Consider the following 25,565-nt stretch of genomic DNA (forward strand, 5'->3'; position numbering starts at 1 on the left):
ATAGTTTCCAGCTTGTAGGTTCCTCTACCCTGAACGCTCTTGACTCTGTACGGCCCTTCCCAATTTGGGGCTAGCTTTCCTTTCTGTCCGACACCAGAAGCCTCTATTTTTCTCAAGACTAGATCGCCTTGTTTAAAAAACCTTTCTTTAACCCTTAGGTTGTAGTAGAATGAAGCCTTTTTCTGATATTCTACTATCTTTGCATGTGTCGTATCTCGCACTTCATCGATCAGATCCAGGGCTAACCTCTGCCCTTCCTCATTTTCTTCTGTATTGAAAGCCTGAATCCTTGGAGAGGAATGTGATATCTCTACTGGAACTACTGCTTCTGCCCCATACGCCAACATGAAGGGAGTTGCTCCTGTCGTAACTCTACAGGTAGTCCTATAGGCCCATAATATGGGAAGTATCTCATCCAACCAATTATTTCTTGACTTCTCGATCCTTTTCTTTAATCCATCCAGGATTATTCGATTTGCTACTTCTGCTTGCCCATTAGCTTGTGGGTGAGCCACAGAGGTGAACCGTAACTCAATTTCATTTTCTTCACAATACTTCTTGAATTCCTCATTGAATTGTGTTCCATTGTCAGTGACGAGGATACGGGGAATTCCATATCGGCACATAATGTTTTCCCACAGGAATTGTGCAACCTGCTTAGTTGTGATTTTGGCCAAGGGCTTGGCTTCAATCCACTTAGTGAAATAATCAATGGCTACAATCAGAAACTTCCTTTGTGCTGTGGCCATAGGAAAAGGCGCTAGAATATCCATCCCCCACATAGCAAAGGGGATTGGGGAGTTGATAGAGGTCAGCATCTCGGGGGGTTGTCTAACAACTGGTGCATGCTTCTGACAGCGATCACACTTCTTCACATATTCTTTGGCATCAGCCATCATTTCTGGCCAATAGAAGCCTAAACGGGTTATCTTATGAGCCAAGGCCCTGCCCCCCAGGTGTTGCCCACAAATACCTTCATGCACTTCCTCAAGAGCCAAGCGTGCCTCATCGGGCCTGAGACACCTTAAGTAAGGAACCACGAAAGATCTTTTATACAGAATCCCATCTATCAAAGAGTACCTTAGTGCTCGAATAGTTAACTTTCGTGCTTCAGTTGCATCACTTGGCAACCAACCGGTCTGAATGTGAGCCTTGATAGGATCAATCCATGACGTCCCCAGGCCTATGGGAGCCACAAGCTTAACATCTATGCTTCGTGTCTTCAATACACGGAAGTATACACTTCCTGAACTTTCTTCTATCTCAGATGAAGCAAACTTTGATAGCGCATCTGCCTTAGCAGTTTCTTCCCTTGGAATGTGTTCAACATGGCATTCATTAAATTGAGTCATCACAGCCCTTACTAGGCGTACATACTTAGCCATCGTATCATCCCTTGCCTCAAATTCTCCCTTTACCTGGGATATGATCAGCTTCGAGTCTCCACGGACCTTTAAGTTTTTAACTCTAAGTGTCCCAGCTAGACCAAGGCCAGCAATCAGGGCTTCATACTCTGCCTCATTGTTTGTGGTTGGGAAGTCTAGCTTCATAGCATACTCAATTAAGAATCCATCAGGGCTTTGCAAAACCAATCCTGCTCCACTGGAGTTTGTTTTTGATGCCCCATCAAAATAGAGAACCCAATATTCTTTATCATCCTTCTTTTTATCCCCATTATCGACTCCCTTGTCTTGAGGTATGGTATCTTCCTACCCCCCGACTTCTTGGTTGGGTATGGTACATTCCACCACGAAGTCAGCTAGTGCCTGGGCTTTTATAGCCGTGCGCGGCTTATACTTGAGATCGAACTCTCCCAACTCTATTGCCCACTTAATCAGTCTCCCACTTGCCTTGGGACTGTGAATGATGTTTCTCAGTGGCTGATTTGTTAGCACTTCAATCTGGTGAGCTTGAAAATAAGGACGCAGCTTTCTTGAAGCCATTACCAAGGCTAAAGCGAATTTTTCAATAGTTGAATAATTCAACTCAGCACCATGCAAGATTTTGCTGACATAGTATACGGGTTTCTGGACCTTCAGTTCCTCCTTAACCAACACCGCGCTCAAGGCGCTATCTGAAACAGCCAAGTACAAGAATAAAACTTCATTCAGAACTGGCTTGGCCAACAACGGGGCCTGGCCCATATATTTCTTTAATTCTTCAAATGCCTTCTGATTTTCCTCACTCCATACAAAGTCTTTAATGTTCTTTAGTGACTTGAAGAATGACAAGCACTTGTCTCCTGACTTGGAGATGAATCGTCCTAGCGCAGCAACCCTTCCTGTGAGTTTCTGAACATCCTTGATAGTTTTTGGTGGTTCCATGTCCAGGATCGCCTTTATTTTATCGGGATTAGCCTCAATTCCTCTTTTTGAGACCATTAATCCCAAGAATTTTCCAGATCCTACTCCGAAAGCACACTTCGTAGGATTTAACATCATCTTGTGGTACCTCAGGACCTCAAAAGCTTCCCTTAAATGGGCTATATGATCAGTCTTTACTAGACTCTTGACTAACATGTCATCAACATAAAATTCCATAGTCTTACCAATAAGATCCTTAAAAAATCTATTCACCAACCTTTGATAGGTGGCTCCTGCATTCTTGAGACCAAACGCCATAACAAGATAACAATAAACACCAAAGTCAGTGATAAATGATACCTTTGGAATGTCATCCTTATGCATTTTGATCTGGTTGTATCCGCTAAATCCATCCATGAAACTCAGCATCTCATGTCCAGCAGTGGCATCAATCAAAGTATCAATTCTAGGCAGCGGAAAATAGTCTTTGGGGTATGCATCATTCAGATCAGTGAAGTCTATACACATCCTCCACTTTCCATTAGCCTTCTTCACCATTACAGGGTTTGCTAACCACTCTGGAAATTGAATCTCCTCAATGAAACCAGCCTCTAAGAGCTTTTCTACTTCCTGTTTTATAGCCTCTTGTCTTTCCGGGGCAAAATTTCTTTTCTTTTGTTTCACTGTCTTCCGGCTTGGATCCACGTTTAGCTTGTGAGTAATTAACTCCGGGTCTATGCCTGGCATATCAGCTGCTGACCATGCAAACACATCACTATTTTCTTGCAAAAAATTCACTAACTTCCCTCTAAGGGGCTCCTCTAATGTGGCTCCAATGAAAGTCATCCTCTCAGGATTCTTGGGGTCTAAAGGAACCGAAATCAATTCTTCTGCTGGCCTTCCTCTATTCTCATCATTTTCTCGAACATCCATATCTTCAATAGGAAGAACCTGCCCCCCGACTCCATCTACCCTCAAAGAGGCCACATAACAGCTTCTAGCCATTTTTTGATCTCCTCTCTCTTCTCCAATCCCGTTTCGGGTGGGAAACTTCATGACTGAATGGTAGGAAGAGGGGACTGCCTTGAAGGCATGTATCCCTGTTCTCCCCATGATAGCATTATAAGTTGAACTAGCCTTTACCACCACGAAATCCAGCATCTGCGTTGCTTGCCTTGGCTCCGTACCTATGGTGGTTGGCAATTTGATTATCCCTTCCACAGGACATTCTACTCCAGCAAATCCATATATCGTCATGTTGGTTGGTGTCAACTGGGAGTCGTTATACCCCATCCTTAGAAAGGTGTCGTGGAGCAAGATATCCACAGAAGCACCATTATCCACAAGGAACCTCTTAACCGGGCTATTTCCTATTATCGGTGTTATGACCAGCGGGTCGTCATGGGGAAACTTCACACCCTCTAGGTCGGAATCATCAAAAGCCAATGTTACTTCTGTCCTGGCCCTCTTCGGGGCTTCTCCAACAATATGCATAACCTCCCTAGTATATGCCTTTCTGGAATTTTTGGACAATCCAGCAGCAGTTGGACCTCCAAAGATCGTGTTTATCACTGGCCCTCGAGGGCGTCGCGGTCCTCCAAAAATTGCATTTATAACCGGCCCTCTAGGTTGGGGATTCCGCCCCTAATCGTCTTGGTCCCTCCTATGATCTTCAAAGTTCTTCCTTCCATTATTGTTTTTGTCCCCTCCATCTCCAGTATACTTGTTCAATCTTCCTTTTCGAATCAAAAACTCAATTTCATCTTTCAATTACCTACACTCATCAGTGTTATTGCCAACATCTTTGTGAAACCTGCAATACTTGCCCTTATCTAGCTTGGCGGGATCAGCCTTCAAGGGCTTAGGCCAGCGAATATCTCTGTCTTTCTCAATCTCCATCAAAATCTGACTTCTGGGAGCATTCAGCTTAGCGTATTCAGTGAACTTTTGCCCAGATCCTCCCTTCTTGGGGGTTGAATCAGGGTTTTGTTCGGTTCTAGGATATTTGTCCTTAGCGATATACTCCAGATCAGTTTTTCGTTTCTTGCCTCCAGTGGGCTCATTACTTACTACGGTCTTCCTCATGCTTTCCTCAACCTTGATATACTTCCCTGCCCTCTCTTGGAGTTGCAACATGTTTTCAGGGGGACGTTTGGCCAAGGACATCTTGAAAAACTCATCCCTGGTTCCTTGTTGCAGTGCTATCATGGCTACCTTATCATCAAGGTCTGGGACTTTTAAAGCCTCCTTTGTAAAACGATTCAGGTAATCTCTCAAGGATTCCTTAGCTCCCTGCACAAGACTCATAAGAGATGCCGAACTTTTCTCATGGACTCTTCCACTGATGAATTGCTTAATAAAAGCCTGACTTAATTCTCTGAACGATCCAATAGAATTTGGGGGCAGGCGACCGTACCATCTTTGAGCCATACCCGACAGGGTTTGAGGGAAAGCCCGACACTTTATAGCATCATTCACGGGTTGCAGCAGCAGTGCATTAGAGAATGTCCTAACATGATTAGCGGGGTCTCCCGTGCCATCATAGGCTTTGATAGTGGGCATCTTGAATTTCCTTGAGATATGGGCATTCATTATCTCTTCTGTGAAGGGTGGAGTTGGATCATCAGGATCTCCAAGAGGAAGGAGATTGCTTGGATCAGTTCTTGGGACAAAAGCCCTTCTTCTTACCGAACCATCCAGGTCTATGACAGGAGGAGAATTTCTCCCCCTAGGAGGTATCTGAGGTTTGGTGGCCTGGTGAGCCTCCAAATCACGCCTCAGCCTTTGGATTTCAGCCTCATGAGCCCTGATCCTTTCCTGCACTTCTTGGGGATTCGCCCCTGGGGTGCTTTGGGGGCGTTGCCTTCCATCGGCCATTGGCTCTTTTCCAGGATGCCTCCTTCTCGGGGCCACTTCATCATCCGAAGATTCGGAGTCTCTCTCAGTATAAGGACCAGAAAATTCCCGATCCTCAGGAATAGGACCCAAACCTCGTATATAGGGGGGTGACTGCCCTCGTGCTTCGCCTCGCCCAGCATATCCGCTTCCTCCAACCTCAGGGCGAAGGGGCATCCCATAAGGGGGGTTAGTAGTAACAACAGTTGAATATTCATACCCGACGGGTCGAGAATTCACAGGTATATGTACTTGTTGAACTTGAGGATTCGTACCTTGAATAGTCGGGGGAGTTGTCCCTTGTGGCTGAGGTTGAGTTGCCCCTGTCTGGGCTTCCCCCTGAGTAGATGCATAAGTTGAATGGGGAGGAACCTCCACGGTTGATGAAATCACCTGGGTTGTCTCTGATGGTGTTCCTTCCTCTAGAGCTCCAATTGTTCTCCATGTTCTCGCCATGGTTGTTGTTGCGTTTTCCCACAGACGGCGCCAAATGTTATGGATAAAAAACTAAGGTTATTATTTGCTGTATTTATTACTAAGATTCGGGAGCTCAAGGCCTTTAATGGCTGCTCTCGTGCTTCGTGGCTCGATCTGCCTTTACGAGATGCCTACGTATCTCTGTGAATTAGAGAATCAAGCCAAAAAAACGTAGTTCTGATTTGTGGGGTGAGACCCCTTATATAGATGTTGGGAGTCCTTGAATTGGACTTGGTATAGGAGACCTGGTGGACAAGTCTCATAATTAGAATAGACTTAGGAGTCCTAGGAAGTAGGAAGCTGATTCCTTATCCTTTTAGGTCCCCTTGAGGCTAATCTATAAGGATTTATATCCTTATCGGGACTCTTCTCAATAGCTGATTTTTCCCTTATTAATTAATTACGAAATTAATTAATAATCAGGGCTTTTGGGCCTTTTTTATTCCACCAGGCCTGATCTGGTCCGTCAGGCTTAACCTTTCTGGTCTGAATATCATACATCTTCTTATTGGGCCTAGCAGCCCATTAATCATAAAATCAGGACTTATTTATCCCTATCAATCGATATATAAAATGGTTTGCGTATCAAAAATTTCACACCGGGACTCGTACAGGTCAAACCATACCCCTGATCGAAAAAGTCAAAACATGAAAATGTTCAGAATTATCAGATTAGGTTAGGAAGGAGTTTTCGGAAGAGTTTCGGGTTGTAAAAACGCAAAAACGATTGAAGTGTGACAATTTCTGATTCTAAAAAGAAATTTTATAATTATGTAAAAATAATCATTGTTAATTCTATAAATCCTTATAAAATCATATGATTATTTAAAAATTACAAGAAAAATACCAAAATTATCTAGATTTAATTCTGGATAATTGGAAATTAGAATATCTAAATTTTATCAGAAATAAACATTCAAATATTATTATCCATCATCAAATAATTCACCAAAATTCACACAAAACTCATATAATAATTATTTATTGATAAAAATAATTACATAATATTTCCCAAGAGTTACACAACTTGTGAGCATCTAGTATGTTTCAGAGTGATAGTGCAGAAGACATGACGAATATAGTAAATCTGTAAATGATAAACACATAACAACACTTAGCAAATATTCAATTTCATTTCAAAACACTATATGAATCGGGTCTTTATTCATAAGTGTCTCCCACTAGTTTATCTGATTTATTCAACCCCTAAGTGAAAATTAAGTATTCATAATGCCAGTGGGAATAGGGATCCTACATTCCGTCACACAACCTCGGCTGTGGCACGAAACGTCATGTGATGTTCAATAGGCAGACAACTCTTGTCAATTACATCTTATGTTATTCCCTAATATAACTTTAGCCTCTTGAATAATTGAGTCACAGCTGTGGCACGACAAACTCAATATTCTAAGTCAAGTCTAACCCAACATTTCGTATAATTGAATCAGTCTCCAACGACCCACGACTGTGGCATGTACCGACCTTTAGATTCTAATTCAATGTACACATCTCTGTGTAATAGAAAATTATTTCTTATTTCGAAATCAAAGCCCTCGGCTGTAGCACGAAACGACAATGATTTAAAAATAAGAATCACTTTCTACCATGTTGGAAGGCTATGACCGACACAAGCCCGTTGTGTCATTGGCCAATTACTACTTGATATTATTTAATTTTAGAGGGATTATATTACGTTACAATCATAATCATATTATAAAAAGATTCTTCCTTTTAAATTAAATATTTCAAATCAATAATCGATAATTAGATGATTCCCAGATCGGGTGGAGCATTGTTGTTAGGGCGAAAACACGCGCTAATATTCACGCTAGTATACGTGTTCGCAAGTAATATAGAATACTTTCTAGTTCGTTCCCACAGAGACTCAGACTAATTTATTGTCTAATTAAACTCACACACCAATGTATGATTACTTCTCAATGTTAAGACACTAACACTTAGAATTGTTGACTAAACATTAACTACAATTAACTACTTAATTAATCACTTAATTAACACTTCAATTTAACAATATTAAAACACTCATGAGACCACAACTTCATTACTACTTCCTTCAATAGCTATTGTTATTACCTTTAGCATGTGACAGTGATGATATTAATCGAATAACACGAAACTGATAAAAGCCAACTTTCATTGTACTAATACCATTCTACCAAACATCCACAATTAAGATAGAAGTTGAATAGTCATCAATTATGTTGAGTTCCTATATGTCTACAGAAATTGACAACACAACGATTTAAGCACAAGTTATTCCTTTTGATTACACAGGGCAAATAAAACTGTTAGAGTTACCCACTAATCATGCACATCATACATGAACCTATGTTAGCATGGCAAGTTCTAAACCTCAAGATCCACCGTCGCTTCACAAGAGATTAACACCCTATCTTATATATTCGCGACGCACATAAGATGAATACGCACAACCAATACTAGATATCATACAATCATCACACACTAAAGTATTAAACAATTAACTAAAGAATTCCATAGTAATTCCGTTGCAACCCCATGATCACGATTAGCCCATAATAGCACTTATCGTCATCATGGGTTCATATGAAATCATGATAAACAAACACAAGAAAATAATAACTAAACTAATTATATTAAATCAGAGTACGTCACAAGAGTAAATAGGTTCAAAGTAAGAAAACTAGCATCCAACTTACAACGAAACAAGAATCACAAGAAAATATGCTTCCTCTTTGTTGTTGTGTGCTAAAACGGTCTTCTTCCTTATCTCCTTCGCTCCTTGCGTAATACCACGATCCTCTCTCGTGAAAACGTCTCCAAATCTACTTATATAATAGTCCCATAAAACTCAGATTACATAGAAGTGGAAGCCAAACAGAAGTAGAAGTCCTAAAATAAATTGTCTTTTTTCCCGACCCTGCGCGGCCGCTCAGCATAGCTGAGCGGGCGCTCAGCTTTCTGCGCGGCCGCTCAGCACTCAGGACCCTTCTGGAAAATTCCTGAGTTTGCTCCGTTTCTTCGCCGTAATCTGCCCATTTCTTTCCTCTCGCAATGGTGAACACATGCCAAGGCTTATTCTTGACGATTACTCCTCCGAAATGCAACTAATACCCTGAAATGCATAAACACTAGAAAAACGCATCAAATACACATAATACTTGATTTCAAGGCACCAATTTAAGCCATTTTAAGATGTTCTAAGTGGTATAAAATGCCACTTATCACACCCCCAAACTTAAATCGATGCTTGTCCTCAAGCGTCACAGACTCAAAAACAAATAAAAACATGCATGAATGCAATCTATATGAAAATGCAGTGATCCCCCTTACTACGAATAAACCAACCAAATTGCAATAACTCAACAAATGCAGTTAGGAGACTAAAGATCAATAAACTCATGCAAACGAACATACAACCAGAAATGTGGTGTGTGCAGATGCTTAACAGATATGCTTCGGAACTAGACCAATTATTATGACTCGACTATCCTCAAGGCAATCACATGATTATACAAAGAATAAAAATTCTAGGCACAAAGTGACATACAACACTACAAGAATTCTGGAGCTTATTACGGAATCATGCTTTTTATTCACAACACAAATGCTTATTTGACTGTGCAATGAGTGAGGTCCACAAAAGACTTGTACAATGGTATCCATGTAGTGAGCGTTAGGTTAGCGGATCCCAGACTCTAAAAGCCTTAGGTCACTAGGCACAAAGTCCCCTAAGAACTTAATAACTCGAATACCAAAGAGCCCACTCATGATCAATTATGCATAAGCACCACAATTTTTTTCTTTTCTTCTTTTTTTTTTCTTTTTTCTTTTTTTTATAAAATTTCTGAGCAAGTGTGTTTCGCTCCATCTTGCTCAACCCTAGACTACTCACACAACATGCGAGCCGGCTACTAGCCATTTGACGCCTAGCCACAACTAGTAACAAATTCCATTTTTTACTCCAATTTTTTCCTTTTCATGCCTTTATCACTAAGAACCTATTATCGAATTCTAAGCATAATAGATAAATTAACCTCGACAATAATCAAATCATACAAACAATCTAGCCCTTAAGCATTCTCTAAGACTTAGTGAAAATACAAGTGCTTCTAGCATGCATATCAACTTACACGACTCAATATCCTTAATGCTATCACTACACTCGCATCAATATCACAATTCAGTCGATAAATCATCGCAAAAGGGATCATGGTATATGCATGAGCTACATGATATGATAAACAAATAAAGCTATATAAAAAAAACTATATGGCATAAATTATGCAACTATATGAACTAAACTATCATGAATATGCAGCTATATGACACACACACAGTATTCCTTAACTACCACCCCCAAACTTAAAATCTTCGCTGTCCCCAGTGAAAGTAGTAGAAAGGAACACAGGGTATACCTACTCGGAGTCATCATCATCATCACCCTCAGTGGGTGGAGTATCAGGCGGCGGGTATGCAGAGTCCTCACCAAAAACTGGCCACTGGATATCAGCTCCAAGGCCCCGAAAAGCAGTCCCTAACGCAAGGGTGAGCTCCTGAGCAAACCTGCTCTGCGTCTCGTACATTGTATCCATCCACCGTGAAAGCCTCCTATACTGGGTATCAGCCATCCCAGCACCCTCCTGAGCTCTCGAAGAACCAGCCTCATCACGCCTAGGCCTAGCCATAGTAGCACCTCGTGCTGGACGCCCTCCTGGAAGACGATAACCCAGCCCATGCTCCTCGGCCTCACCACCGGTCCACTCCTGCATCCCGTTCAGAGTCCCAGAATCAATCAGAGCTGCCGGCAACTGCAACTGCTCATAAGCCGGCCAGTTCACTCCTACTGCTCGGCACAGCTTCATAACCGTGGATGCATAAGGGATGTTCATATGCTTAGCTCCCCTCAAAAACTTCAGAATTCCTTGGTAGATAAACTCACCAAGGTCCACATAGTACTCCTCATTAAGAATTCCCCACAACAACTGTGCTCCTTCAACTGTGACCTCGTGTGCATGCGAAGAAGGCAAAATATTAGCACAAATAAATGCATTCCATTCACAGGCATACCTATTCATAGCGATCGCCGGGAAGTGACGATATTCATTAGTGCCGGTCTTGAAGGTCCAAACTGTGCCCGGCCTACAGAGAGTCACACAAATCAAATCCAAGTCAAAATCCTCAGCAGTCTTCTCATTCCAGTTCTCCTCCTCGGGCTTCCTCTCTCGCTGCCCAATCACACGGCGAATCGCCGCAGGGTGATAATCAACCGTCAGCCCTCGGACCACAGAAAACCCATTCTTTTCGGCCTTCGCGTTCACATAGAACTCGCGAACCACGCTCATCGGCACTGCTTCGGGCGACTCATAAAAAGCTATCCACCCCTTCTCTGCAATCATGGGTAGCAACTCACCATCCCTCCCCGATGGTAAAAACCCTCTCTCCTTCAGAAACGGCTTCCCCAAAAGCCTAGTATACTCCTCCTCCGCAGCTCTGTCAGTCAACCGAGGCCTTGCAGCAGTACCCCTTGATGAATCAGCAGTAGGGACTGTGCTGCTGCTATCGATAGTTTGTGCTCTCTTGGGTGCCATTGAATCTCGAATAAAAGTGTTTAAGAACTGATTTTTGGTGCTTGGGAGAGAGTTTAAGTGTAGGAAGTTTGTGGGAGATATGTAGGATATGTGTATGTATATATAGGGTGTGGAATAGGTTAAATTAGATTAGGGTTGGGGATTGAGGGGTAAAATCATGGGGTAGTAGGAACAAATCGTGGGTTTATGGGCTAAAGTTGGGTTTTATTATTTTTTTTTGATTTTTTTTTTGGTTTTTTTCTCTGAATTAAAAAAAATTCATTCAGCGGACCCTTGAGCGGTCGCTCAGCAAAGCTGAGTGGGCGCTCAGGGGGTCACTGGAAAAATTTTGTTTAAGCCCCGTTTTTCTGATTTTTTTGTGTTTTTGGATAGGTTATTAACTTCTAAGGGTTCCTGTAACAACAAATCATGGGTTGCCTCCCACCCAGCGCTTCTTTTTCGTCATTAGCTTGACGTTGCATACCTTTCTCAAGTAGTCAACAAAATGGCACTAACCACTTCTCGGTTTGCCATATCCCCATAGTAGTGCTTCAAACGCTGACCGTTAACCTTGCATGCTTGGTCTGGATCATTCTCAAAAATTTCCACTGCTCCATGTGAAAACACAGTTTTGACAATAAAAGGTCCAGACCACCTCGATTTTAACTTCTCAGGAAAAAGTCGGAGACGAGAGTTGAATAAGAGAACTTGTTGCCCCGACACGAATAACTTAGGATGTAGCTTCCTATCGTGCCACCTCTTCACCTTTTACTTATACATTTTGTTATTCTCGTACGCTTGAAGTCGAAATTCATCAAGTTCATTAAGATGAAGCATTCTTTTCTTACCAGCTGCATCTAAATCCAGGTTCAACTTTTTCAATGCCCAGTAGGCCTTATGCTCAAGCTCCGCAGGTAAATGACATCCCTTACCGTAAACCAACTGAAACGGGGATATACCAAGTGGAGTTTTGTATGCTGTTCTGTAAGCCCAAACAGCTTCATCGAGCTTTAAAGACCAATCCTTCCTTGACGGACAAACAACCTTCTCTAGAATGCGCTTGATCTCTCTGTTAGACACTTCCGCTTGACCATTTGTTTGCGGATGATAGGCAGTAGCCACTCGATGATTCACATTATAACGCTGCATCATAGAAGTGAACTTACGGTTGCAGAAATGCGACCCTTCATCACTTATGATTATCCGAGGTGTTCCAAACCTTGTGAAAATCTGCTTATGAAGAAAATTTAGCACTGCCTTTGCATCATTTGTCGGTAAAGCTTTGACTTCTACCCATTTTGAGACATAATCGACTGCCAGCAAGATATACTGATTATTGCAGGACGAGACAAAAGGCCCCATGAAATTGATTCTCCAAACATCAAATACCTCGACTTCAAGCATCACATTTAACGGCATCTCATCCTTTCTTGTCAAATTTCCCACTCTTTGGCAACGATCACACCTTAAAACAAACTGATGAGCATCCTTAAACAAAGTAGGCCAGAAAAAACCTGCTTGCAGAATACGAGCTGCCGTATTCTCACCACCATAGTGTCCACCATAAACCGTGGAGTGGTAGTCTCGTAATATCCCCTCCGTCTCACAGAACGGGATACATCTCCTGATGATCTGGTCAGCTCCCTGTCTAAACAAATATGGTTCATCCCACATATACCACTTCACCTCATGCAGAAACTTCTTCTTTTGAGCGGAGGTCAAATTAGGAGGCATTATATTGCTGACGAGATAGTTTACAATATCTGTAAACCATGGTTCTTCCTCCTGAACTGCAAACAACTGCTCATCCGGGAAAGATTCATTAATTAATGTCCTATCTTGTGAAGTAGAATCGGGATTCTCCAACTTAGAGAGATGGTCAGCTACTTGATTCCCAGTACCTTTTCTATCCTTGATCTCTAACTCAAATTCCTGAAGTAAGAGCACCCAACGAATGAGTCTCGGCTTCGAATCCTTCTTGGAAACTAGATAGCGAATGGCCGCATGATCAGTGAATACTGTTACTTTAGTACCAAGCAGATAAGATCGAAATTTCTCGAAACCAAAGACTATAGCCAAGAGCTCCTTCTCCGTAGTGGTGTAGTTTATTTGGGCCCCATTTAAGGTCTTACTCGCATAGTAGACCACATGAAAGAGATTATTCTTGCGCTGTTCCAGAACTGCACCTATCGCATAATCACTCGCATCATACATCATCTCAAACGGCTCTGTCCAATCTGGTGCTGTAATAACTGGTGCAGTGATCAAACTCTTCTTGAGAGTCTCGAATGCCGCCAAACATTCATCATCAAATTTGAAAGGCACATCTTTCTCAAGCAAATTACACAACGGCTTAGATATCTTTGAAAAGTCCTTGATGAATCGTCGATAAAAACCCGCATGACCAAGAAAACTACGGATTCCTTTCACAGAAATAGGTGTGGAAGATTTTCAATGACTCCCACCTTGGTCTTGTCCACCTCCAGACCCTTGCTAGAGACCTTATGCCCAAGAATAATGCCTTCACGCACCATAAAATGACATTTCTCCCAATTGAGCACCAAATTAGTTTCCACGCACCTTTTGAGTACGGCGCGAAGATTATTCAAACATTCATCATACGAATGTCCAAAGACGGAGAAGTCGTCCATGAACACCTCGACATTATTTCCAATCATGTCAGAGAATATAGCCATCATACATCTCTGAAAAGTGGTCGGGGTGCCACATAACCCAAACGAAACTCTGCGAAAAGCAAACGTGCCAAATGGACAAGTGAAGGTAGTCTTTTCCTGATCCTCTGGTGCAATACAAATCTGATTATACCCTGAATAGCCATCCAGAAGACAAAAATACTCGTGACCAGCCAACCTGTCAAGCATCTGATCAATGAACGGAAGAGGGAAGTGATCCTTCCTCGTGGCTTTGTTCAACTTTCGATAATCCATGCATACTCTCCATCCTGTAACTGTTCGAGTGGGGATGAGCTTATTCTTCTCATTTGCTACCACAGTGATACCTCCTTTCTTAGGTACACATTGTACGGGGCTCACCCACGAACTGTCAGAAATAGGATAAATGATGCCTGCATCCAGCCATTTCAGAATTTCTTTCTTCACCACCTCCTTCATGATAGGATTCAGTCTGCGCTGCTGTTCAACAGTCGACTTACTACCTTCCTCTAGCAGAATTTTATGCATACAATATGAAGGGCTGATCCCCTTGATGTCTGCTATGGTCCATCCAATAGCCGATTTGAATTCCCTCAAAATCCTTAAGAGCCTGTCTTCCTCACTACCTGAAAGGTCAGATGCAATAATAACAGGTAAAGTAGATGCATCACCTAAAAAAGCATACCTCAAGTGTTCAGGTAATGGCTTGAGCTCCAAGGTAGGTGCTTCCTGTTGGGAACCACGGACTTGGGGTGTTACTACGTTTTACGATAAAGATTACGAAAAGAAGATTACCTTGTTAATGGTTGATTCCACGCTCTTCTATTGTATTCCCAAATTCCCTTGAGCGAAGTGTGGCCTCTGTCTTCTCAAGTTATCCTCTCTTCTTGCTCCTTGGTGGCTATAATATGTTTTCACACAATTCCAAGCAAGAAGAGAATAAGAATATATATAGGCTACAATAGGGACCATGGATAATTAGGTTGGGCCTTCTAATTACATCTTGAGCCTAGCCCAATGTAATTAAATATTAATTTAATCCACTAAAGAATTAATATTTGCACTACCTTTCCTAATACCGTAATTTAATTAATTCGGTTCCAATATTATTTGCTTATTAAATTCCCCATGTTTAAAATATCATATGTCCATTAATTAAATAAATTACTGATAATTTATTTAATTAATATCTTTTATCCTTGATCATCCACTCAACCTTTATTTAATTATGCCAGAATAAATTCCACCTGCAGGGTTTCACATAATTAAATCTTTTTGAGCTTTCAAGGGGACATCATTACCCCGAATATTATCAGGACATGGATTCCTTCAATAAATAATATCCACCATGTATATAATTCCATCACCCAAAATATAATGATATAATTCAAAAGAATTATTTCATATATAAATCAAAGCATGTAAATAATATACACGTGTCAAATACTATTTCCGGATTAAGAACCTAAGCATTAATAATAACATAGAATCTTAGTTCTCCTTCTTAATCAGTATTAAGGGAACAATTCTAAATTTGATCATGTTCAATATACACAAAGTATACTAGTATTATTTATTAGTCAATATAAACTAATCTAAATAATACTACAGCCATACCAGTGGATTGTCCAACACCACATGTGTTGTGAACCTTATTATATTATATAACCATATTTAATAATCTAATATTATGTATCCTATTTGATACTAGATTGTTCACAATATATAATATTAGACAACATGTAAACATTCAAATGATTCTCAAATAAACTGGCCAGAAATAAATGTACATACTTCAAATAAATATTTTCAGTATACACTAACAATCTCACACTTATACTCAAAATATTTTATGTGTACATCAGTGTTTATTTAATCCACTATTACATAAAAATCTATGTGTCCATCCATCTGACTCCTATCGCTTCCACATGCTTGTCAAAAACCTTGGTTGGCAAGCTCTTTGTGAAAGGATCTACTCGGTTGTCTTCTGATAATATGTGAGCCACAACTATATCCCCTCGCTTTACGATTCCTCGTATGAGATGATACTTACGTTCAATATGTTTAGCTGTTTTGTGGTCTCGCGGTTCCTTTGAATTTGCCACAGCACCAGTGTTATCACAATACACCGTCAAGCTCCTAGGCAAATTAGGTACCACATCTAAGTCCAAAAGGAAGTTCCTGAACCATACAGCCTCCTTGGAAGCCTCAGAGGCCGCCACGTACTCGGCCTCCATGGTGGAGTCTGCAATGCATTTCTGCTTTACACTCCTCCATATAACGGCTCCACCTCCCAAAGTAAAAATATATCCCGAGGTTGATTTCCTCTTATCCCTATCTGATTGAAAATCTGAATCAGTATATCCCAAAGGAAATAGATCTGAGGCCTTGTAAATTAACATATACTCCTTAGTCCTTCTCAGGTACTTGAGTATAGTTTTTACTGCACTCCAATGTTCCTGACCTGGGTTCGACTGATATCTACTAACCATGCCTACAGCAAAGCAGATGTCAGGCCTCGTACATAACATAGCATACATTAAGCTTCCACATGCTGAAGCATAAGGAACTGCTTTCCTGCTCTCTATATCCTTAGGTGTCGAAGGACACCGCTTCTTAGATAGAGCAACTCCATGCTTAAAAGGTAGAAAACCTTTCTTGGAGTTCTGCATGTTAAAACGAGCTAATACTTCATCAATGTAGGGCTCTTGAGATAAAGCCAACATCCTTTTCTTGCGATCCCTTATAACTTTGATCCCAAGGATGTATGCCGCTTCACCTAATTCCTTCATGTCAAATTGTTTGAACAACCATGCCTTTACTGATGACAACATCTCAACATTGTTTCCAATGAGTAAAATATCATCTACATATAGTACTAGAAAAACCACTGCATTACCTTCACTTCTCTTATACACGCACGATTTGCTTGGACTTTGATCAAATCCATATGACTGGACTGCCTGATCAAAACGAATATTCCAGTCTCTAGAAGCTTGTTTAAGTCCATAAATAGACCTCTTAAGCTTACATACCAGATGCTCTTGGCCTTCCTTAATGAATCCTTTTGGTTGCTGCATATAGATGGTTTCTTCAAGACTTCCATTAAGAAAAGCTGTCTTGACATCCATTTGCCAAATCTCATAATCGAGATGAGCTGCTATAGATAAAAGAATACGGATTGACTTAAGCATGACTACCGGTGAAAAGGTTTCCTCATAATCGATACCTTCTTTCTGAGTATACCCTTTCACAACAAGTCTTGCTTTCCAGGCTTTCACCTTTTTATCTAATCCCCTCTTTTTCTTGTAGATCCACTTACATCCAATAGGTTTTATACCTTTGGGTGGTTCCACGAGCTCCCATACCTGATTAGAATACATTGATTCTATCTCAGATTCCATCGCCTTTTGCCAAAGATCTGCATCTTTGTCTTGTGCTGCCTCTTCGTATGTACGGGGATCATCATCATGTTCACCAGAGACCAAGTCTGAAGACTCACCCAAAAACATGAATCTATCAAGCTGTTGAACAACCCTCCCACTACGACGAGGCACTGGTGCGGTATTAGTGACAGGTTGTACATTATGTTGTGGTTGTTCTACTTGTACTACAGCTTCATGGGTATTATTTGTCCCTCCCACTAGTTCCTCTAAAACGAAACTACTCATGGGTTTGTGATTCATTATATATTCCTCCTCTAAGAATCTTGCATTGGTGCTAACAATGACATCCCGATTCTTCGGACTATAAAATAAATATCCTTTCATTCCCATGGGGTAGCCTACAAACAACCTTACTTCTGTACGAGATTCTAACTTAGTCGCATTCTTGTTCAGCACATGTGCTGGACAACCCCATATTCGAATATGTCTTAGACTCGGTTTATCCCCGGTCCACAATTCTAAGGGGGTTTTAGGAACCGACTTAGAAGGTACTAAGTTCAGAAGATAAGCTGTTGTCTCTAAGGCATGTCCCCAAAACGACTTGGGTAAATCCGAATAACTCATCATCGATCTAACACTCTCTAAAAGAGTCTGATTCCTTCTCTCTGCTACACCGTTCTGCTGGGGTGTGCCTGGTGCAGTTAACTGGGATTCTATCCCATTTTCTAATAAATATTCCCTAAATTCTCCAAGCAAGTATTCGCCACCACGATCTGATCGTAGTGACTTGATACTTTTATTAAGTCGCTTCTCCATTTTAGCTTTGTACTCTTTGAACTTATCAAAGCACTCAGACTTACGGTGCAACAAATAAACGTACCCATATCTAGAATAATCATCAATGAAAGTGACGAAATATTCATAACCACCTCTTGCTTGGATATTCATGGGTCCACTTAAATCAGAGTGAACCAATTCTAACAGTTGTTTGGCTCTATTCCCTTTTGCCTTGAAAGGCCTATTAGTTATTTTACCTTCCAAGCAGGATTCACAAACTGGAAATGGCTCCACTGCCAATGAGCTTAAAGGCCCGTCTACTACCAGTCTTTGAATCCTCCTCAAGTTAATATGACCTAATCTCAAGTGCCAAAGATATGTTTGGTTCAAACTAGAAGGTTCCTTTCTTTTAGTAGAGTTAGAAGATGTGTTGTTCAATTCCCTAAATTGCAGTTGCAGTGCAGGTTGACTAGGATTAATTATATAAAAATTGTCTTGCAATGTACCGAAACATATAATCCGTTTATGGAAACATTACGATCCAAACAAACATTATAACCATCCAAATCAAGTTTAGAAACCGAAATTAAATTCCTTCTAAAAGAAGGTACATAAAGACAATTGTTCAAAACCAAAATCCTATCAGAACCAAAAGATAAATGAATAACTCTTACTGCAACTACTGCTACTTTCGTAATATCTCCCACGAACACGTATATCTCACCATCTCTAAGCATTCTGGATAGTTGGAACCCCTGCATAGAATTACAAACATGATCAGTGGCTCCTGTATCTACACACCAAGTGCTCGTAGATATAGCCGCTATAAATGTTTCTGTAACTAGAGAAAGAGATATACCAGTATTGTTTATCTTCTTAGGAAGAGGACAATCCTGTTTCCAGTGACCTGACTGTTTGCATCTGAAGCACTTTCCCTTAGGCTTTTTCACACCACCCTGAACTCCCACTACCTTCACAGCTTTCTTTGTCTGAGCCTTTTTCTTCTTCTTAATACCTTTCGGCTTAGAGGAAGAACCTTTCTCAGCCACATTCACTTGAACACTCTGCCGAAATAATCCTTCAGCTGCCTGAAGTTCTGTCAGCAGTTCCGCGAGACTATACTGCCTCTTGTTCATGTTGTAATTCAAGCGGAACTGCTCAAAACTCTTAGACAAGCTCATAAGGATAATGTCAATCTGGGTTTTCCCGTCAAGTTCAGCACCAAGGATCTCTATCTCATTCAGATGCGACATCATCTTGAGAACATGATCCCTTACAGGTGTGCCTTCATCCATCTGAGTGTTCATTAAAGCCTTCATGGCTACTTTCCTAGCAGCCCTATTCTGATCTCCAAAAAGTTCCTTGAGAATAAAGAGCATATCCGAAGCAGTGGCCATAGACTGATGTTGATGCTGCAAAACACCCGATATTGCTGCCAGAATGTAACATCGCGACATCTCATCAGCCTTAATCCACCGTTTATAATACTCTTTCTCATCTTCAGGAGCATCAGCAGCAGGCTGTTCAGGCTTGGGTTCATAAGTGCAAAACTTGTACTCCTCAGCAGTCAACACAATGTCCAAATTTCGTTTCCATTCAATATAGTTAGGTCCGGTAAGTTTGTTATCCTTAAGTATGGTGAATAGTGGATTAAAGCCCATTTTATCCTGAGAATCATGCATAAAAATATCACATAAATAAGGGTGCATTAATTATTAAGAGCTATTGATTCCTCTAACAATTATTTAAAATTAAATGCACTAACATCTAAACACCATAAATTTCTGGTACGCCACGATGTGTGACATGTATACCACCTAATTTTGTTTAATTGTTACTTCGGTCCTATTACTAAACAATATGCCACGTTGGGGTGGACTATATTATTTTTCATAGCTAAGTGTATACCATCATCAAATCTTAAATTATTCGAAATCTATGGAACTTGGTACGCCACGATGGGTGGCGTGTATACCTTCCAATATTCGTAATTTTTCCTTGAACAGAATACTTCAATTCAATATTCATCAATGGTTTGATTTCCAGTAGTGGAGGAGTCACATCGGTCTCGCTTGAAACCCACAGCCTTACAAGTTCGATGAACCCGTTTTTGACAAAATCGCCCCAAATCAGAAATAAAGAAAATCCGTATTTATTCCTTTTAAAATTTATTAATTTAAGAAGTTTGTTCTAGTAATTTCTATAACATTCTAGACACCATAAATTACATGCCATGATGGGTGATGTATATATAATTTATATTCATCTTTATGTTAAATTACCTACAACCAATAATGGAGACCACGGGATTTAATTTCATATTAATTCCCTCTCCCACTTAGAACTTTTTTTATTAAAATTGAGGAATTTTAAAATTAAATGGGGCCCTATGTTGTTATAATTATGTCTAAACATGCATTCAAAATACACACATAATTTTAGCAACATATAACATTTAATTAAAGAATTACACACATAATTAACGACACACATAATTAATAAATTAAAGCAATAATTAAAATTTAATGGAAAAAATTAAAATAAATTTTCCACTATTATGGCCCTTGAAAAAAAATCCAGCTCTCAAAAAAAAATCTGCCCCAAGCGCGCCCCGACGCCCCCAGCAGCCCCAGCAGCCCCAGCAGCCCCAGCACCCCAGCAGCCCCAGTAGCCCCAGCACCCCAGCAGCCCCAGCAGCCCCCAGCAACCCCAGCAGCCCCAGCAGCCCCATGTAATCGCACAGCGGAACAAAAAAAACTATCGGAATTGATTTCCGATCGCACATAACTTGTACAAAATACCCGGAACAATTACAAAAAAATAGATCTAATACAAAACTAATTTTGTAAAATCTATTCTAACACGATCAACCCTCGTGTAAATTACAACCACGATTAAACCACGTGGAAACCAAAACAAAAATTAACCACGATTAAACCACGTGGGATCCAAACACATAATTAAAATATACATGGCCATAATAGTGGATTAACAACCTGCATCAAAACCAATACAAGCAAAACACTATATACACGCATATATAATTACGACATGGACATTATATCATAAAATGTAGAACCCATTACCAGGCTCTTGATACCAATTGTTGGGAACCACGGACTTGGGGTGTTACTACATTTTACGATAAAGATTACGAAAAGAAGATTACCTTATTAATGGTTGATTCCACGCTCTTCTATTGTATTCCCAAATTCTCTTGAGCGAAGTGTGGCCTCCGTCTTCTCAAGTTATCCTCTCTTCTTGCTCCTTGGTGGCTACAATATGTTTTCACATAATTCCAAGCAAGAAGAGAATAAGAATATATATAGGCTACAATAGGGACCATGGATAATTAGGTTGGGCCTTCTAATTACATCTTGAGCCTAGCCCAATGTAATTAAATATTAATTCAATCCACTAAAGAATTAATATTTGCTCTACCTTTCCTAATACCGTAATTTAATTAATTCGGTTCCAATATTATTTGCTTATTAAATTCCCCATATTTAAAATATCATATGTCCATTAATTAAATAAATTACTGATAATTTATTTAATTAATATCTTTTATCCTTGATCATCCACTCAACCTTTATTTAATTATGCCAGAATAAATTCCACCTGCAGGGTTTCACATAATTAAATCTTTTTGAGCTTTCAAGGGGACATCATTACCCTGAATATTATCAGGACATGGATTCCTTCAATAAATAATATCCACCATGTATGTAATTCCATCACCCAAAATATAATGATATAATTCAAAAGAATTATTTCATATATAAATCAAAGCATGTAAATAATATACACGTGTCAATTACTATTTTCGGATTAAGAACCTAAGCATTAATAATAACATAGAATCTTAGTTCTCCTTCTTAATCAGTATTAAGGGAACAATTCTAAATTTGATCATGTTCAATATACACAAAGTATACTAGTATTATTTATTAGTTAATATAAACTAATCTAAATAATACTACAGCCATACCAGTGGATTGTCCAACACCACCTGTGTTGTGAACCTTATTATATTATATAACCGTATTTAACAATCTAATATTCTGTATCTCATTTGATACTAGATTGTTCACAATATATAATATTAGACAACATGTAAACATTCAAATGATTCTCAAATAAACTGGCCAGAAATAAATGTACATACTTTAAATAAATATTTTCAGTATACACTAACACTTCCTCTATTGATGGTTTGAGCTTTCCTTCAGCATTCTTGAGGTCAGAAGTACCAAGAGATTCAAACGGCATGTCCAGCTTTCGCTTCCAGGGAGAAGCGTTCAGATATTGTAATTGCTCGTTGCCATCTTCATCATCGTTGTCAAAATCCCCCACTAAGGCCTTTTCCAATACATCAGACATTAGCATGCGATCGAGTTCCGAAGTAACCGCAGAATCAATCACATCCACTTTTAAGCACTCCTCATCTTCTGTAGGGAATTTCATTGCCTTGAATACGTTGAAGGTCACATCCTGATCTTGTACCCGCATAGTAAGTTCACCTTTTTGCGCATCTATCAAGGTACGGCCAGTAGCCAAGAAAGATCTTCCCAAGATTATGGGAATCTTCTTATCTTCCTCAAAATCCAGAATAACAAAATCTGCAGGAAAGAAGAGCTTATCCACCTTGACTAGCACATCCTCCACTATGCCCCTTGGCTAAGTAATGGAACGATCAGCCAATTGTAGAGACATGTATGTGGGTTTTGGATCAGGAAAATCCAACTTTTTAAAGATCGACAACGGCATCAGATTGATGCTTGCTCCCAAATCACAAAGGCACTTGTCAAACGATAACTTGCCAATGGTGCAAGGAATGGTGAAGCTACCCGGATTTTTAAGCTTTGGAGGTAACTTTTGCTGCAGCACAGCGATGCATTCTTCCGTTAGAGCAACGGTCTCAAGGTCATCCAGTTTCACCTTCCTTGAAAGAATACTCTTCATAAACTTCGCATAACTAGGCATTTGCTCCAGAGCCTCAGCGAAAGGTATATTGATGTGAAGTTTCTTGAACACCTCCAGAAACTTACCGAACTGCTTATCCAGCTTTTGTTGTTGCAATCTCTTAGGGAAAGGTGGTGGAGGATAGAGCTGTTGTCGTTGATAATTATTCACATACTGAACAGATTTGTTGACAAGAGAACACTGATCCGTAGCATGAGAACCTGCACAAAGCTCACAAACCATAGCTATTTGATTAACTCCATATATAGCCAGAGAATCAACCTTCATTGACAGCGCTTGAAGCTGTGCTGCAATAGCGGTGGCAGCATCGACTTCCATAATACCTGCTACCTTACCAGACATCATCCTCTGAGTTGGGTTTTGATGCTCATTTACAGCCATAGTCTCGATAAGATTATAAGCCTCAGTATAGCTTTTAGCCCATAAGGCGCCTCCAGCTGCTGCATCGAGCATGGGCCGAGATTGGGCCCCCAAACCATTATAGAAACCAGTGATCACCATCCAATCAGGCATTCCATGATGTTGACACTTTCTCAATATTTCCTTGTAGCGTTGCCAAGCTTCGCATATAGATTCTGCAGGTTGGTGCGCAAACTGAGTAAGAGCACTCCTCATAGCAGCAGTCTTTGTCATTGGATAAAACTTCACCAGAAACTTTTGCGCAAGATCTTGCCATGTAGTGATGGACCCAGCTGGTTCAGAATGTAACTAGTCCTTAGCTTTGTCCCTCAGTATGAATGGGAAAAGCCTCAGCTTGATAGCCTCATCAGTCACGCCATTATACTTAAAAGTGCTGCAGATCTCGACAAAATTCCTTATGTGCATGTTGGGGTCTTCAGTCGCAGCTCCTCCAAAAGAAACAGAATTCTGCACCATCTGAATAGTGTCCGGCTTGATTTCAAAGGTGTTAGCTTGAATAGTCGGATGAAGAATGCTTGACTGAATGTCATCAATTTTTGGCCGAGCAAAATCCATAAGAGCTGGATCAGCCTGAATAATACGATCACCCATGTTTACTGGTTCTTTCCGCTCAGTTCCTGAATCCGAATCTTCAAAATCTAACTTCTCCAGAATATCAAGAACTTCATCTGTCTCCTCAGCTGTGTCTAAAGTCCTCTTGCGAGTACGAGAACGAGTTTGCATAAACGCTCGCTAAAGTACCTGAAACACAACCGGAAACAATAAGTAACTACTACGTCCTAATCACTGAGTCCTAATGACCAATGATGGTAAGTACATAAACTAAACAAATACGCCGAGTCCCCGGCAGCGGCGCCAAAAACTTGTTAGGGCGAAAACACGCGCTAATATTCACGCAAGTATACGCGTTCGCAAGTAATATAGAATACTTTCTAGTTCGTTCCCACAGAGACTCAGACTAATTTATTGTCTAATTAAACTCACGCACCAATGTATGATTACTTCTCAATGTTAAGACACTAACACTTAGAATTGTTGACTAAACATTAACTACAATTAACTACTTAATTAATCACTTAATTAACACTTCAATTTAACAATATTAAAACACTCATGAGATCACAACTTCATTACTACTTCCTTCAATAGCTATTGTTATTACCTTTAGCATGTGACAGTGATGATATTAATCGAATAACACGAAACTGATAAAAGCCAACTTTCATTGTACTAATACCATTCTACCAAACATCCACAATTAAGATAGAAGTTGAATAGTCATCAATTATGTTGAGTTCCTATATGTCTACAGAAATTGACAACACAACGATTTAAGCACAAGTTATTCCTTTTGATTACACAGGGAAAATAAAACTGTTAGAGTTACCCACTAATCATGCACATCATACATGAACCTATGCTAGCATGGCAAGTTCTAAACCTCAAGATCCACCGTCGCTTCACAAGAGATTAACACCCTATCTTATATGTTCGCGACACACATAAGACGAATATGCACAACCAATACTAGATATCATACAATCATCACACACTAAAGTATTAAACAATTAACTAAAGAATTCCATAGTAATTCCGTTACAACCCCATGATCACGATTAGCCCATAATAGCACTTATCGTCATCATGGGTTCATATGAAATCATGATAAACAAACACAAGAAAATAATAACTAAAGTAATTATAGTAAATCAGAGTACGTCACAAGAGTAAATAGGTTCAAAGTAAGAAAACTAGCATCCAACGTTACAACGAAACAAGAATCACAAGAAAATATGCTTCCTCTTCGTTGCTGTGTGCTAAAACGGTCTTCTTCCTTATCTCCTTCGCTCCTTGCGTAATACCACGATCCTCTCTCGTGAAAACGTTTCCAAATCTACTTATATAATAGTCCCATAAAACTCATATTACATAGAAGTGGAAGCCAAACAGAAGTAGAAGTCCTAAAATAAATTGTCTTTTTTCCCGACCCTGCGCGGCCGCTCAGCATAGCTGAGCGGGCGCTCAGCTTTCTGCGCGGCCACTCAGCATTGCTGATCGGGCGCTCAGGACCCTTCT

This window comes from Apium graveolens, chromosome 6, assembly GCF_009905375.1.
Source record: "Apium graveolens cultivar Ventura chromosome 6, ASM990537v1, whole genome shotgun sequence".
In the NCBI taxonomy this organism is placed as follows: domain Eukaryota; kingdom Viridiplantae; phylum Streptophyta; class Magnoliopsida; order Apiales; family Apiaceae; genus Apium; species Apium graveolens.